General features: G+C 37.8%; 1 long non-coding RNA gene across 1 annotated transcript; it reads right to left on the bottom strand.

Annotated features, from left to right (window-relative positions):
- Window positions 1-11,511: 11,511 nt before the first annotated feature.
- LOC127416944 (uncharacterized) lies at window positions 11,512-14,908 on the bottom strand. Its single transcript, XR_007893204.1, has 3 exons — window positions 14,780-14,908; window positions 11,661-11,754; window positions 11,512-11,557 (listed from the first exon to the last, which is right to left on the bottom strand). It is a non-coding gene; the product is annotated as an uncharacterized LOC127416944 (long non-coding RNA).
- Between the last annotated feature and the right edge of the window lie 699 nt (window positions 14,909-15,607).

Here is a 15,607-nt window from a genome sequence, read left to right as displayed (position 1 = left end):
GATTGTGTCATCATTTACTTACTTTCTAGTTCCAGAATCGTATGACTTAATGTTTTTTGACAACCTCAGTCACCATTCACTTTCATTCATTTGTATTTTTCCATACATTGTAAGTGAATGGTGACTGAGGCTAACATTCTGCCTAACATCTCTTTTTGTGTTTCACGGGAGAAAATAGTAGTATGAGTTTGGAACAACAGGAGGGCAACATAAATGATGACAGAAGTTTTATTTCTCAAACATTCAGCTTTGTTTAGTACATTATATCTGTGCATAGATGTTTTCCTGCATATTTGTGTGCCATTTTGTTGATAATGGCATGCAAGTGAAATAATAAAAATGCTGAAGGTTTTTGTATTCATCCATTTTCTTTGATGTGTGTATGTGTTTTGAGATCAGACCATCAGAAGGTTTAATCATGCACAAACATTGCCTCCAGAGGGTGGGCTGATGTTTTGATGTTTGTTGACCTTCAGTAGAAAGAGAGAAAATCTCTTTGTTCTAATGTAAATATAAAAATGAATCAAAAACAGAATAACGTCGTGAGTTTAGCACTGTGCGCTGGCTTATTTCATCCTGGTGTTTCTGGATGACTGATAAAGATGCTGCAGAAGATGACACGGAGGTAGATTCAGGCCATGTTGTTCTGTTTGTTGCCTCTCATTTTTTCATGAGACAGATTTTTTTTTTTTTTTTTTTTTTTTTTTTTTTGCAGTTGCCATGCTCCTTCTCCTGTTGTAGGTTTGACAAACCTATTATCAGGGTTCCCACGCTTCCTTGAAACCCTGGAAAACATGTAATTTTGCAATGCAGTTTTCCAGTTATGGAAAAATCATGGAAAATGAGAAAAACACCTAAATGTCCAGGAAAATTATTATACTGCCGTAGTGTATACAGAACGTTTGATTTGTAAACTTTAAACAATGACAACGGTCGGGCCGCAGATAAACCCTCCATTAACCTCAGTTTTAATGACCTCTCGTGTGTTTTTGCTTAAATATTACATCCCTGTGGCAAGTAAAATGTCGAGGGCTGCTTTTCCCAAAAGCATCGCAAGCTTAAGTTAATTGTAGAGGCCATTGGCGCCAGTGGCTTCTGCAGTCTACTTTGCTTACGATGCATTTGGGAACTGTCCTGGAAAACTGTGCCTTGAAAAGAGTGGAAACCCTGATTAACTATTACCTTCCAGGACAATAGGATAGTACACTATGTCTGAAAATATTTAGCAAAGTTCACTTATTTTTGAGTATGGGTGCTGGCAAAACAGGCTCATATGTAAACCAGTAACGCTTTATGTAAAGGAATTATCTTGAAAGCTGCTAAACATGTTCATAGGTTTCTTCCATTTCCTCACAAATTGTGTAGAGCTTTGGGAAGTCTGATTCATTTTAGCATATTGGTTCATTTGAATGATTTAAAACAGAGTCCTCAAGGTATTCTCAGAAGTCACTGTGAAGCATTTTATGTTTGATTTTGTATTTTTTTTTTTTTGTAGTAAAATTGCTGTTTACAGTATATATTGCATCAAATGTTGTTTATTGTACCAATATTAGCATATTGTTAACAACACTGGTGAGAACATAACTACAGTAACAATAGTGTTGACAATATTAATGTTAATTATTCATATTAATATTATGCATTTTGGTTTTACTTCTAAACAAAGCCATTTCTTACATTTGCGTGATCTACCAAAGCTTTGCAAATCGGCTCTATTGAGTCATTCGCATATCGGACATCACTAATTGTGTGTTTTTCCTCGGTATCACTAAATGTGTCAACAAGCATCTGATTTAAAAATGTGTACTAATGTCATGTCAAAAAGTTATAAATATATGGGTGAATTTGATATTACCTGACGAGGTTTACTGTACTGTGTCTGACGGTGTTGACAGAAGTAAGAATACAGCTGCGAAACCATATCAAATATTGTCAAGTAATGCTGTATAAATTAATATTCTACTGTCTAATCAAAGTTTAGAAATGCTTGAGATATTGAGTTGAGATATGTTTGTGTTTGTGTTGCTTTTGCAGGCATCTGTAATAAATCCCTTTTGAAACGTTGGAGAAAACTGTGGTCTCAGTAGTCTGAGGACAAACAAAAGCAGCTCTCACAGATTTAATAAGCTGTATAATTTGGTCTGATCTTTTGTTTTGGCTTTCTTGTCTTTCTTGCATGTAAGGTTGCCTTAGCTCAGGTTTCAATGGAACTGATACCGACACCAAAATTAAAACGAAACACTGAAGTGCATATGAATTAGTGATCGCCACTGAATGAGTCCCATCTCTACAGGACAATGGCAATCGTGAATGGCCACTGAATGTATATGAGACTGTTATAGTTATGCATTACCAGTCAAATGCTTGGACACCTTCTAGAGAGCATAAATGTAATAACTGGTCCTAAAGGCTCTAAATGTAATAAATACCTTAAATGTACTGTAATAGCATTTGGACCTTAATGAAATAAAGGCCCTACATTTTATAACATGTTGATCCTAAATGTAATTTAAGGGTCCATATATAATGCTAACACTACATTAAAGTTCCATTTGTTAAGAGGTTAAAAATAGGTTTAATGATGACTAATAATTTATTTCCAGATGCATTTGAAATCATTGATAGGTATAACAAGAGGCACCATAGGCTGACTTGCATTGCATACTTGCTAGTGAGATGATAACTAGGATGTTAAACCATTTTTATATAAAATTTGTACACTTAGGATCACAAGTTTACATTTTGGGTCTTTATTACATTTATGACCAAGAGTTAATTATATTTAGGGTGATAATTGCATTTAGGACCAAATTTGATTACATTTAGGTCCTTTTACATTTAGGACCAATAGTTAATTTAAGGTGATTATTAAAAAAAGGGGGGGGGTGGCGGCTCAGCGGTTAAGGCTCTGGGTTTCTGATCAGAAGGTCAGGGGTTCAAGCCCCAGCACCACCAAGATGTCACTGTTGGGCCCTTGAGCAAGGCCCTTGACCCTATCTACTCCAGGGGCACCATATCATGGCTGACCCTGCACTCTGACCCCAGCTTAGCTGGGATATGTGAAAAAGAAGAATTTCACTGTATATGTGCAAATGTATAGTGTGATAAATAAAATTAATTAATTATTATTATATATAAATTAAAAACCTAATTTAATTATATTTGGGGAATTTATTACATTTAAGACCAATACTTTTTACATTTTGGGCATTTTACATTTAGAAAAATTAGTTCTTTTAGTGTGATTTTTTACAATTAGAACTAAATTTTATTACATTTGGGACCTTTATTACATTTAAGACCACATTTGTATTACATTTAGGGCCTTTATTACATTAAGGACCAATAGTAAATTTAGGATGATTATTAAATTAAGAACCAAATTGTATTATATTTAAGACCAATAGTTTTTTTACATTTAGGGTGATTGTTACATTTTGGGCATTTTACATTTAGGACAATTAGTTAATTTAGGGCATTTATTACATTTAGGACCATATATTTTTTTATTATTATATTTGGGGCCTTTATTACATTGAAGACAACATTTTTACTACATTTAGGGCATTTTACATTTAGGACAATTAGTTAATTTAGGGTGATTATTACATTTAAGACCACATTTTTATTACATTTAGAACCAATAGTTATTTACAGTTAGGTTGATTTATTACATTTAGGACCAAATTTTATTACAATTAGGGCCTTTTACATTAAGGACCACATTTTTAATAAATTTAGGGTATCTGGGGTACCTTTACCTTTATTACATATAACAGACCTCTTCCTGTTCCAATAACTCAATTTTAGTTTTGGGGGGATAAAAATCATACATAGGCACAACTTACTTTTATGTGCAAAACTAAGCATTTAAGCATCTGCTTTAGAACAAAGTAAGGTTATTTTCTGTCAAATGTGCCTAAACATTTTACTGGTAGCTTCAAACAAGGCCTAATCATCTGTTAAATAGCCATGATCACATCCCAGTTGTAGTTTTATCATAGTCTATTGACTGATTTGAAAAGTGTTCATGCATCTCCTTTTGGATACCCACACAAACCCGGTGAGAACATGAAACGCTTTGCAAGCGCATGCCGTGACATCGTGAATTTCTGTGTGCTGCCTGCCAGTTTCACATTACTGTATCTGATTTAATCTCTCTGCCACCTCTTCACACCGTGTCAGCTAAGCAGACAAGCAATGCCACCCAAGAGCTAAGTCTTCTGTCAAAACAGTCTTAAAGACGAGGCGTGAACTTAAGAAAGACATTGGTTGGCTCTTCACTGAGCAACCAAATAGCCAGAATTAGCCTCATCAGACATTCTGTGACATGAACTGACCTAAATAGACATGTAGCGCTATGAGCTTCTCTGTGTGAAGCATCTGTGCTGATAAACCAATTTGATAATAGTCCAATATGTCAATTATATACTTAAGGAATACTTCCTCTAGCACTACTGATAGTGTAGTGTAGCGCTCGAGCAACCTCAGAGACACTGGTTCAGGTACTGTGGGAACCAGTAAGTAATTGCGTTCACATAAGTAATTGTGAGTGCGTTTTGAAGGTTGCATTTTCCCCTCTAAATTACAAGTTTTACTCCATTGGGGCCTTGGTAGCTCAGTGGTAAAATACGTTGGCTACCACCCCTAGAGTTCGCTAGCTCGCTAGTTCGAATCCCAGGGTGTGCTGAGTGACTCCAGCCAGGTCTCCTAAGCAACCCGGTTGCTAGGGAGGGTAGAGTCACATGGGGTAACCTCCTTGTGGTTGCTATAATGTGGTTCGTTCTCGGTGGGGCGTGTGATGAGTTGAGCGTGGTTGACCATGGTGGATGGCATGAAGCCTCCACACGCGCTATGTCTCCGTGGCAACCCGATGCGCGGGTTGATGGTCTCAGACGCGGAGGCAACTGGGATTCGTCCTCCGTCAACCGGACTGAGGAGAATCACTATACGACCACGAGGACTTAAAAGCACATTGGTAATTGGGCATTCCAAACTGGGAGAAGAAAAAAAAAAGGTTTTACTCCATTGATTGTTAGATTTAGGGATTGGGTTAGGGGGTACAGTAATAAAATCTGCATTGCAGTTGTGACTGTATTACATAATTTACAACTAAAAATACAACTCGCTTTTGGTGCCACTCTGTGGACATTTCTGTGGAGCTCACCCGTACTCATAAGTTCAACAACACTTCCAGCTTCAGCCACTGGGGGGCAAAGATTTTAATTTCGGTAAACACGGACCGATTTCAGCAGCAGAACTTTCGACCTACCATCACCAAATTCACAGTGTGATCAGTCTGTGATGCTTCAATGACATCAAAGACTTAAATTTCGTCCATTTCCTCATGCAAAGCTATCGTATGGCTTCAGAAGGTTTGGAATATACTGCTAAACATTTCCTTTTTGTGTTCCACATAACAAGGAAAGGGTTTGGAATGATAGGAGTGTGAGAAATGATGGCAGAATTTCCATTTTTGGCTGAACTGTTCCTTTCAAGTCTTGGCTGCTGCTATCTAAAGTCAGTGCAGATTTATATAGTATTTCCCTTTATGAGAGCAAAATGCAAAAATGTGAACCGGAGTTACAAAAATAGCTTTATTAAGTCATATAAATGTACATTAAACACCTTGTAACAGTGCATTTATGCAGTTAGGCTTTCACATGCACTCTGACAGTACAATACATTGGATTAGATCTTGGCTTTGGTTTTTGCCTTTGAGGTTTGACTTTCCTGTTTTGATGTCAGAGAATGGTACAAAATCTGGATGCTGCTAGGGACAGAGGCGGCACGGAATCTTCCGGTAGCTTGGGGATGCCATCCAGAACTTGGAGTTTTGGCAAACAGGAGAACACACTGTGGAGAAAACAGCACAAATCTCAAGATTAGACCCTCAAAGTCAGACAGACGTGAGCACTTTTATTGATTCCGCTGGGCCTGACCTTTTCTTTCTTTGTAAATTACCATATCGTCTTCTGGCACAGGAATTAACTCGAGACATTATGCTCTCTCTGCCTACATGATATCTGTTCAGCCATATTAATTAAAATCTGTAATTAGGTGATTAGTTTAAATTAGCCAAGTTCCCCTATTTGTGACCGCAAGTAATTAAAAGCTCAGTGGTTTTCTAAAAATAACTAAAATCTCTCAGATTCATCTTTTTGCTCTATCTGTATCTGTCTTTCTCTCACCATGAGCGGTAGTCCTCCAGAAACTGGCAGGGATTGCGTTGGAGGGTCAGAGATTGGAGTGGCGTGGCCCGCAGTAGGGACAGCTCGCCCAGTGAGCAAATACTGTTTTCAGACAGGCACAAGTGCTGTATCTCGGGAACCTTTGGCAGCTGACGAATGGATGTCAAGTGATTCCGGTGAAGATTCAGGATTTTACATCTATGATGAAGGCACATTGTCAATCGCAGCTTTCGTAAGTGATTGTGATATGTCATGGTCTTCTATCTACAGAGCCCCTTATAGGACAGTGAGGGAATTTATTTTCTGAAATCGTTTTTCCGTCCCCTCGCAATAGTTTGCATTCCTTAACGATAAGTTTTGCATTCCCTTGCAATAGTTTGCATTCCCTCGCTATGCTTTTTCGTCCCCTTGCAATAGTTTGTAATCTCTCACAGTCAGTTTTGCTTTCCCTCGGAAAAGTTTGTTTCCTTGCAATAAGTTTTGCATTCCCTCACAAGTTTTTCGTCCCCTCACAATAGTTTCCGTTCCCTCATAATCAGTTTTTCTTTCCCTTGCAATAGTTTGCATTTCTGCGCAATAAATTTTGCGTTCCCACACAATGAGTTATGCGTTCCCTTACAATAGTTTTGCTTTCCCTTGCAATAGTTTGCGTTCCCTCACCAGTGTTTCCCCTAGGATTTTTTTCAGCAGTGGTGCTGTTGTGCGTGCATCCACGAGCCTGTTACGCCAGACCGTATTTACACACGTCGGTGGAGAAATAGCATAAAATGTCCTTAGAATCATTATAGGTTATTCATTTTCATCTTGTCCTGTGTGTGTTTACTGGGGGCTTTTGAAGGGCTCTGGATGGTTCTGGAGGTAAAATTTATTATATACAACATCTGAACATTTACAATAATCTTTCCTAAATCTTACGGGGGTTACAATTCTTACCTCTAGTTTTATTCCGATAGAATGATTTTTGAAGTATACTGTATAGCCTAATTATGGTCCTCTGTCTCAGTCACTTGTTTCACAGCAAGATGTGATTCAATCATGTGCTGACTTACATTTATGTTGTTGTTCTTGGCAGATACCTTTAACAAAGACTATAACAGGTGACTGTTATATTTCTGTTACTGTACTTGTGACTTTCTCTCTGCGCGCACTTACGTGAAACTCAACAAGCGTTCAGTGAGGTGCACGAGAGAGGGATGCGGAAGAGCTGATTTACTGATTCTGGAATTACAGTTTGATACAAACGCAAGATTATTGATTTGTTCATCTCTGTATAGATTGGTAACCAATTCACAGCTACATGTTAAAGTGAATAAAAGTGTATTGTAATTCCACGCATTCTGAACGTGGAACATGCACTGCTGTTGAACGCATATAGAGGAAACACTGCTCACAATACGTTTTACGTTCCCTTGCAAGTTTAAAATTCCCTCGCAAAGAGTTCTGCGTTCCTTAGCAATAAATGATGCATACCCTCGCATTACGTTTTTTGTTCCATCACAATGGTTTCGCATTGGCTCACAATATTTTGCATTCCCTAGCAATAAGTTTAGCATTCTCTCGCATTAGTTTGTGTTCTCTCGCAGTAAGTTTTGCATTCTCTCACAATAGTTTTGTATTCTCTCGCATTGGTTTGCATTCACTCGCAATACATTTTACATTCTCACAATAGTTTGCATTCCCTCGCAATATGTTTTGCGCATCTTTGCAATACTTTGTGTTCCCTAGCAATAATTTTTGTGTTCCCTCGCAATAGTTTGCACTTCCTCACAATAAGTTTTGTGTTCCCGCGCAATAGTTTGCATTCCCTCGCAATACATTTTGCGCACCTTTGCAATACTTTGTGTTCCCTCGCAATAAGTTTTGTGTTCCCTCGCAATAGTTTTGGGTAACCACACAATTAATTAACTATTAAGTAGTATTAGTAATATTGTAGCAACCATGGTTAATCTGTGGTTACTATAGTTTTACTAAAAAAAAATAAAAAAACATATATATATATATATATATATATATATATATATATATATATATATATATATATATAAAACTGCGCAACTGAAAATGCAAGCTTATGTATTTTAACTGTCATTTTGGCTCACCAGCCTTTTTCAATTTACACATAGTTTTACTACAAATACATGGTTAAACTACCGTTTTCACTCCGGAACAATTGAAAATCACTTTGTTCCCGCTTTGGGGGAATTCTTTGTCAGTTTTCTTTTTCGTTCCTTTAACCATTTTTAGTCTCTGGTTACTATAGTTAAACCATTACTATGGTTTTACTACAAACACCATAGTTCAACTATGGTTACTGTAGTAAAACCATGGTTATTTTTTGCAAGGGAACCCAAATAAATGTCCTCCCTGACTTCTAATGAGCTTCATATCTCTCTTATATGCTCTGGCCTCAAATGTATTTGGACACTTAAGCCACACTTATAAATGTGTGAATTTCATTGCATTAGATAACAAAATGCTGTGTTGCGTTTATTTTAAAGGAAGATAGCACACTCTATGTTCTGTTCTGGTAGCTCAAGTGTTGAGTATGGCTCTCGCAGTGACAGGGTCATGGGTCCAGTTCCCAGGAAACACACAAACTGATAAAATGTATATCCTGAATGCATTATACATTGCTTTGGATAAAAGTGTCCACAAAAATAAATTTGTTAGGTTTTACATGTAAAAACAAGAACATAAAGACGAAAAGCACTAGGACACTTTCTGGTTGTCAAATGTTAGTGGAACATGTCCATGGGGAACTGACATCATTCACTTAAAATCTCCTCAACACCAGTTGATTAAAATTAATTGCAAAAATGGCTTAGAAATGTAAAATTAGTTCTGAGAAAAGGTCTAGGATTATTTGTCAGCATATGCCACTTGATTTGATGTTTGGTTTTAAATGACATTTTTAAGTGTGACTTGAGTGACCACATACTACTTTGAGGCCGCTGTATACATAAAAGTAAAAAAAATCCAAGTTTCCTTCAGTAAGCCAGAATCTAACTCACTACAAAAATGTTCAATTTTTCACATTTCAATTGCTCCAAATGTCAGATCAAAGAAAAGAAACCTGTCACAGATTGAGGCATAACATTTATCTGCAAGCAAATTCAAAAAAGTATGTCTACAATATGTCAAAGGATATGAAAAGGTATGAAAAACATGACAAAAATGTATAGATATGTAAAATGGCAGGGATTCACAAACTTACTGATGACAATATTTTGATTTGTTTAAAATTTACAAGAATATTTGCAAGTGTAATTGTGAATTTGACTGGGCCCTATTCATCAGTATTTTCTGTATTTTACTCTGCAACATGATTAGGCTTGCTTTTTTGGACTGCGTCTGATGGTGATACATAATTAACAGTTCCCTAACTACTGTAAAATAAACTAGTCATATGAGATTACAAGACACAGCTAAAGTTGCACTACATGTATTTTTACACAGCCATACACGTACTGTTACAAAACAACCAATGCCATATACTGGGACCGTTTCCAGTGGAGGATCATTTTTTGAAGGGGGAAATTCAGTTTTGTCATTCATGCTGAATTATTCTCCACTATTCATTATGATCTTAGACCTTCCATCTAACTTCCACAGTGTTGGCAGTATTCTAAATAATATTTAAGTCCACTATAAGGAAGAAGCACATGTCTCCGTCAGTATGGAGTGCAGTTTTGTACCTTGGCAGTCTGACAGAACTGAGATCCTGCAGCGAATTATCAACCAGCTGCAGACGTTCCACGCGGATCAGTCTCCTGAGGATACGGGTGAAATTATCCAGCTGGTATGGATCTCCCAGGTCCTGATAAGACAAGTTCAGCACCTAAAGGCACAGGAAGATATAAGCAATGTGAAGCTTGTCTAATGTGAAAATTAGAGCAGTCGAAATGAACTCGTAAACACGTGATGAATTTAAAACGTATGAAGCATTAACTTTTCCTAATCGTGAATAAGGCATTTACTGATTTGACATTTCATTCAGCTCCGTGTGAGTTGAACACTGGTAGAAATAGGGCAGAACCTTTGCGATGTGTCAGGAGACATTACACTGATGCATACACCACAAACACACACACAAACAATAGAGATTCCGTGTTAATGATCAAGCAATGGAGAAAGGAACTCTTTACAATGTAAAGCATCATCGTCTCCCTGGCGCCATGTTGCGCTTCCGTCTTACTGGACAATTTGGATGAAGTATCATTTACATGCACAGTGTCGGCACTAAAAGCAAAACATGTGGAGTTCAAAACGACATGAATAATGTGAATGCGGCTGCACTGTTACTGTAGCAAAGTGGATAGCTTCAGTTGATTTAATGGAGGATTACATTTTAAGAGATTTAATGCCCATTACAATTAATACTAACCTAGTTTTTTCAATTAGTCAACCTCCCACTTTAATGTTACTTGAATTGGTGCTATTTTAGTGAATTTCTGTTTTTATATTGTGGAACTCTTTGTTTGGAAAATGTTATTAAAACATTACTGTTATATATTGTTTTCTTTTCTAAGAAGGAACTAAAGGCACTTAGACCGTAAAAGAGTATTGTATATAGAGTAAAATTTTAAAACATTCAAAATACGCGATTAATCACCATTAACTACGAATAATCATGAGATTAATCACGATTAACTATGCAAAATCATGAGATTAATCGCGATTAGCTATGAAAAATCATGAGATTATTCACGATTAAATGAAAAATCATGAGATTAATCACGATTAACTGAAAAATCATGAGATTAATCATGATTAACTGAAAAATCATGAGATTAATCGCGATTAACTATGAAAAATCATGAGATTAATCGCAATAAACTATGAAAAATCATGAGATTAATCGCGATTAACTATGAAATATCATGAGATTAATCGCAATTAGCTATGAAAAATAATGAGATTAATCGCGATTAGCTATGAAAAATCATGAGGTTAATCACGATTAACTATGAAAAATCATGAGATTAATTGTGATTAACTATGAAGAGTCATGAGATTAATCAAAATTAGTTATTCAATTTCATGAGATTAATCGCGATTAACTATGAAAAATCATAATATTAATCACGATTAACTATGACAAATCATGAGATTAATCACGATTAACTAGGAAAAATCATGAGATTAATTGTGATTAACTATGAAGAGTCATGAGATTAATCTTGATTAACTATGAAAAAGCATAACTTTAGAGTGTATGCTGTTTGTTTTTTGGCTCACCACACAGTTCTCCCAGTTCTCCTGGAGTCTCTCCTCCCATTTCTGTCCTTCTCCCTCCCTCCTCTTCCTCCGGCCTCCTCTGAGAAAAATGTCTTCACTGTTAACAGACAGCTCCTCTTCTGCTGGCCCTGTTTGATAAAATCACTGACGATCTGTGTCCAATGATTTTATTTATGCACTGATATATATTTGTGAATGAAGTGTAAAAGGTCACCCTGAATGACCCCTTACCCTCTCTGACCCTGGGACAGGCCAGCTGGTCCCCACAGACATCATGCTCTTCTAACCAGTGCCACGAGGCAAACCTGAATCGGCCTGATGGCAGCTACGTTTAACAATGTAAGACGATGACAACATGATTCAATACAACATACAAACACGAGCTGTCAATCAAACCAGACATTGCAATTACTCTGCTAATTGAAGTTAACATTGGCAGTTTTGACAAATATCAACAGACGACATAAAACCAATGCACGTTCTGTCTTTGTCCCCTGTGTACTATTGATAGACTGATATGTGTGCAAGGCCATTAATCATTTGATATTTGGCCTATATAATATTATCAGCATTGGTCGATAGCCGGGTTGGCTGGTTGATTAATAGAATTGGTAGTTTCCCTTGTGACAGTTTCAAAATTAATTGATCTGTTTTTCTGTTTTCAAATATTTTTACAGCATTCTATTTAAAACTAGATAGGTAAAGTTTGACAAGACACTAGAAACTAAACTAGTTTTGAAGTTTGACGGCTGTACAGAAATTACAAAAAAGACAAACTGCCAGCCAGCTAGCTAATCAGTCAAAGCATCAGACAAACATATAGATAGAAAATGGGTTTGTTTATATTTGAATTTTCTTACATTTCTGACACATGGAGTTTGAATAGTCTTAGCATGTTCCGTCAATGTAAGTCTATGGGATTTTTATGATTTTTAATCATCCGCTTTCTGATCAGTTTGAAAAGTCATAGCAACCTGAGTCAGAACAGTCTTAAGGTCTGTACCAAATTTGGTGGATACAGCTTGAAAGCTCTAAGAGGTTTTACCATTTAAAATTTTGGTCTTCGTTTAGGGATTTTGAAAAAAAAACAAAAAAAAAACAGTGGATCTGTTCCAAAACTTAGTGAGCGTCCTCGGGAGGCATCATAGGTGCGCTCCCGATGCAAAGATTGTTCCAAAAGGTAGGTATCTTTATGCTACCTCTTAAGATACACTATATTGCCAAAAGTATTCGCTCACCCATCCAAATAATTGAATTCAGGTGTTCCGATCACTTCCATGGCCACAGGTGTATAAAATGAAGCACCTAGGCATGCAGACTGCTTCTACAAACATTTGTGAAAGAATGGGCCGCTCTCAGGAGCTCAGTGAATTCCAGTGTGGTACTGTGATAGGATGCCACCTGTGCAACAAGTCCAGTCATGAAATTTCCTCGCTACTAAATATTCCACAGTCAACTGTCAGTGGTATTATAACAAAGTGGAAGCGATTGGGAATGACAGCAACTCAGCCACGAAGTGGTAGGCCACGTAAAATGACAGAGCGGGGTCAGCGGATGCTGAGGCGCATAGTGCGCAGAGGTCACCAACTTTCTGCAGAGTCAATCGCTACAGACCTCCAAAGTTCATGTGGCCTTCAGATTAGCTCAAGAACAGTGCGTAGAGAGCTTCATGGAATGGGTTTCCATGGCTGAGCAGCTGCATCCAAGCCATACATCACCAAGTGCAATGCAAAGCGTCGGATGCAGTGGTGTAAAGCACGCCACCACTGGACTCTAGAGCAGTGGAGACGCGTTCTCTGGAGTGACGAATCACGCTTCTCCATCTGGCAATCTGATGGATGAGTCTGGGTTTGGCGGTTGCCAGGAGAACGGCACTTGTCTGACTGCATTGTGCCAACTGTGAAGTTTGGTGGAGGGGGGATTACGGTGTGGGGTTGTTATTCAGGAGCTGGGCTTGGCCCCTTAGTTCCAGTGAAAGGAACTCTGAATGCTTCAGCATACCAAGAGATTTTGGACAATTCCATGCTCCCAACTTTGTGGGAACAGTTTGGGGATGGCCCCTTCCTGTTCCAACATGACTGTGCACCAGTGCACAAAGCAAGGTCCATAAAGACATGGATGAGCGAGTTTGGTGTGGAAGAACTTGACTGGCCTGCACAGAGTCCTGACCTCAACCCGATAGAGCACCTTTGGGATGAATTAGAGCGAAGACTGTGAGCCAGGCCTTCTCGTCCAACATCAGTGTCTGACCTCACAAATGCGCTTCTGGAAGAATGGTCAAAAATTCCCATAAACACACTCCTAAACCTTGTGGAAAGCCTTCCCAGAAGAGTTGAAGCTGTTATAGCTGCAAAGGGTGGGCCGACGTCATATTAAACCCTATGGATTAAGAATGGGATGTCACTTAAGTTCATATGCGTCTAAAGGCAGATGAGCGAATACTTTTGGCAATATAGTGTATCTTGTTTTGGTCAAATTCTAAGGTAGCCTCATTCAGAGAATGCATCATCCACAATGGGCAATTAGGGAAAGAAATGTGTGATGCAGCAGTTTCCCTCAGGATCAAAGCACATGAAGTGGTGTAGCTCCAAAACTTTACTGTGATAAACCCTTTGGCCTTTGGTTTCATGATAAAATTATCAGAACAAAATTAACCGTTTTTAACTGGTTACCAGCATTTAAAATACAGTTTTCAATCCGGAACAATTGACAATCACTTTGTTCCGGTTTTCGATTAAGTTCTACAAAAAATTGTGTTCGTTTTTGTTTTCGTTCCTTGAACCATTTTTAGTCCCTGATTTGAATGATGCGCAGAGCTGCCGCCTATGTACAGCGTTCCAAATCGCTTTCTTACGAGGCATCATTTCAATAAGGATGCTGCCATAGAAGACAGCTGCCTATGTAGGCAGGAGACAGCGAGGCAGCTCACTAAGTTTTGGAACGGATCCAATATGTTGGCTCGGTCAAGCCAACAAAAATTCATTTAATTTCTGAATAAATATACAAATTGTCATTCATAACGACCCATATAGCTCGGCACTAATGTATACCCGTAGTCTAGCTTTAAAGAGTTAAGTACACAAAACATGACAACTAAAACACTTATTTAATATCCTGTCAAACTCAATATATAGTATACTAGTCTAGTAGTAAACATTGTATATTCGTTAAAAAATATGTAACCTAATAAATGAGCATTTAAATGTTCAAATTATGCACATTACAAAGTAAACATAAAAATGGGCATTTATTTCTGTCCTACTACCACATTTAGCACAATTAAATAATCTATCATAAATATACAGATTAAAAGCAGTGACACACACTCATATAGAGAAGTAGGTACTCACTGGTGTGGCAACAATGCCTGAGTCTGGAGTCAGTTCCACAGAGAGAGGAGTGTGTGTGTCGCTTAGTTCTGAGTAATGGGAATGAGACTTTGGAAAACTGTCACTGCTGGTGTTCACTCCTGAGGAACTAGAGAGAGAAAAGAGAGTGGAACAGAAAGAGAGAAATTGTTTAAAGCTGCACCATTATTGACTGAGTAATTAAACTGTGTTCAAAACAAAGTCCTGATTCACTACGGTAAGCCTACAAAAATTCTTTGTATTTTGAGCTTTTGGGTCGGATTTGGCACAAAATCTCAGGCTTATTTTGTTCATCCTTATGACGTTATTACAGAAAAGAAGTACTGGCTGTCATGTCTTCTGGCTGGGTCACAGTTCAGGAAAGCATTGCTGCAGTCTGAATGAATGTTTATCTGTTTGGTGAAGTTCTTTACTTGGTAGAATGCTTGGATATGTTGTCTGGTAGGGTTGTTGAAGCTAATATGAATCAAACATTGCTTGTGTGCTAACTGATAACAATGTATCTACATTGTCCAGTTAAGTTGTAACATGTTTACTAATTTTCATGTAACACTGCTGATGTTTCCATGTTTACATTTACATTTATGCATTTAGCAGACGCTTTTATCCAAAGCGACTTACAGTGCCCTTATTACAGGGACAATCCCCCTGGAGCAACCTGGAGTTAAGTGCCTTGCTCAAGGACACAATGGTGGTGACTGTGGGGATTGAACCAACAACCTTCTGCTTACCAGTTCAGTGCTTTAGTCCACTACGCCACCACCACTCCATGTTCCCTAAGAGTGTGTGCAGCTGTTTTCTTGTTTCTTT

The sequence above is a fragment of the Myxocyprinus asiaticus genome, chromosome 26, assembly GCF_019703515.2.
Source record: "Myxocyprinus asiaticus isolate MX2 ecotype Aquarium Trade chromosome 26, UBuf_Myxa_2, whole genome shotgun sequence".
In the NCBI taxonomy this organism is placed as follows: domain Eukaryota; kingdom Metazoa; phylum Chordata; class Actinopteri; order Cypriniformes; family Catostomidae; genus Myxocyprinus; species Myxocyprinus asiaticus.
Note: the sequence above shows the minus strand (reverse complement) of the source record. Positions and strands in the feature narration are given on the sequence as shown.